We start from the raw sequence: 2,893 nt of genomic DNA on the forward strand, positions 1-2,893 counted from the left end.
GGATGCATCAGATCGTAAAACTATCCGATATCTAGTATTTGGTAATTTTATGATCCTTAATTATTTAATTATTTAATAATAGTGCATCCTTAATTATTTAATAATTGACTGGAAATATTATAAAGAATTGTTAAATTGTCAAATTCTTTTCGAATATTCGATAGGGCATTATCGGATATCCTGCCGGATATCTGGAAAAAGGTTTAAAAAAAAGGATAAATAGCGATAATTATTTTCTTTATTTTCTCAACGTGAAAAAAAAAGAAGGAAAAATTTATATTAGCAATTTAGCTGAAAAGAATAAAAATTCTGTATTAATGACGCAAATCAATATAAAATTTCAACAGGATATATTATCAAATACCAATGATATCCACTTATTTAGACGAATAATAAAAAAGTGTCGGAAATGCTGAATATTTCCCAGATATCCGGCGCATTTCTGTAAATAATAATTATTAAATCTTTAAATCTCTTATTTTAATATCATAAAAAAGTGACAAAGAAAAGTAACGAATTGTTCCTTATACTGTAGTAATGGTACTTTTTACAAAAATAACAGTAATGATAATGCATTATTTTATAAAATAATGTACTCAATTCTGGTAATTACCTTGTGTTTTTTTAACATATTTGTTGTATAACGTGTGTGAAGTTGTACTTTTTGAATTTTTTATTTTTATAATATATAATTTTATATTTTTTTAATTGTGCTGCATTGTGCTATGTTTGTGCCGCAAATTGCAACTTAATAACATGAAGCGTTTTTCAAAAAATAAAATCTAATTTTTGCTGACCCACATTTTTCGAATCTCATATTTTTCTTCATTATGCTATATTGTGCTACATTTGTGCTGACTTATGCTACAAATAAAAATTCGGTAACTCAACAAAAATTGGAAAAAGTGAATAACAAATTTTGCTGACTCCGCACTTGTTTGTGTTTAAGTTAAAATTCTTTTTTCTAAATTGGCATTAATTTATGCTGTGTTGTGTCGTCAGAAAAATTTCAATATCTTCTTCCTATAAGGAAGTTTTGTCATTAAGGCTCCTGAGTAGTCACCACTATATTAAATCATAACGTCAGAAGCGAGAAATGATACGTTAATTTTTATTACGTGCCATTTATAAATAAAGACAATTTGGATAAAACAAAATGAAAATGATGAAACATTTGTAAAAATGGATGAAAACTATGCTTATTCTCCCTGACAGTCAATAAATAATCATAAAAAGTGATAAAAAAGGCATAAGTGAAAATAAACTACGTATGCGCGTTGAATAAAACATTTCCTATGCCTTTTATCACTTTTTACGATTATTTACTGTCAGGGAGGAGCATAGTTTTTTATCCATTTTTCCATCCATCCATTTTTATATTCAGCACAAAATTTTTAAACAAAATTTGAAAATATAAAATTTTTATTCATTCTGATCTTTTCTATTCATTCTGATTTTTCAAAAACTTATCGAAATAGCACAATTCAGCACAATTAAACAAAATTTGAAAATGTAAAATTTTTATTCATTCTGATTCATTTTTCAAAAATTTATCGAAATAATTATCTCTTGTTTTTATTTTATATTTAAATTTAAGCCGTAACTTAAGAAATTTTATATTTGCAGTGTAATTTACATATTATATATGTATTTCTCTATTTGTGAATTTTTTTTGTCGAATCGAAATGAGATAATGAAATTTTTCCAACGGCACAAGTTAATGTCAATTTAGAAAAAAGATGAATTAATTTAATTACAAAAAAGAGCTAGTGAATATTTATTATTCTTTTTTTTTGCAATTTTTGTTTGAGCTATTGATTTTTTTTATGACTCAAATCAGTACAAAATGTAGTATCAAGAAAAATTCGAAAAGTGCGATGCCAACTTCATACACGTTGCTCTATACGTTATATTATCAATTATTAAGTTTTTTCTCATGACATAAATATATGAATATCGACTTTGCGCTAAATAATGGTTATGAATATAAATATTATATAAATATAAATAACATAGTATGACAAAAATCGATTTTTTTTCTCCCATGAAAAAATCAAAGAAATTCTGAAAGTAGATATAAAAAAAAACCTGTGTCTTGGCGTGTGTTTTACCAGATCATAAGACCTTAACGTTTTTAAGTATCATCAAATGTTTTTTTATAATACTGTACAGCACAGGTTTTCTGAAAATATTATAATATAATAGATGTTAGGAAAACATACATGTCATGGTACTGACTTACTTCGACATTATTGAAAATTTTGTGGTCAATAAAAGAGCCGATAATTACAAAAAAAATTGTTGCTGAAATGATTTCGACTTTTCATGCACTGAAAGTTAACATGTATCACTCAGAATACACTTTCTTCACAATCATTTGGATTTTTTTCCACCAAATTTGAGTGATTCAGTGATGAACATGGTGAACGCTTTCACCAAGACATTGCGATCATTGAGAAACGCTTCAAAGGAAAAGACATCAGACACATGCTTAGTGAATACTGTTGGTCTATTGTTCGTGATACAAAACTGGAATCATACAAACGATAAATCAAACGACCAAGATTCTTATAATAATTATAATTATAATTGTATTATTATTATACAAAATGAAAAAAAATAATTCTCAGTTGTTTTTTTTTGGTATTCGGATTCATCGCATAATTTCATGCAAAAACGTCAGTTATTTATTTTAAAAAATTATATAGTTTAAAACAACTGTAAAAAGTCAATATGAAGCAAATACAATAAATGACTGCATAAAAACGATTTGAGTAAAACGTGAAGACACGGATATTTTTTTTATCTATTTTCAGAATTTCTTTGATTTTTTCATGGGAGAGAATGTGAGTTGTATTGTGTAATATATATAATATATATATGTTATAATACA

General features: G+C 25.8%; 1 protein-coding gene across 1 annotated transcript in view; it reads left to right on the forward strand.

Annotated features, from left to right (window-relative positions):
* LOC108692489 overlaps positions 1-2,893 on the forward strand; it is a 37,033-nt gene that overhangs the window by 2,273 nt on the left and 31,867 nt on the right. The window lies entirely within an intron of this gene.

This window comes from Atta colombica, unplaced genomic scaffold (assembly GCF_001594045.1).
Source record: "Atta colombica isolate Treedump-2 unplaced genomic scaffold, Acol1.0 scaffold73, whole genome shotgun sequence".
NCBI classification, from domain to species: domain Eukaryota; kingdom Metazoa; phylum Arthropoda; class Insecta; order Hymenoptera; family Formicidae; genus Atta; species Atta colombica.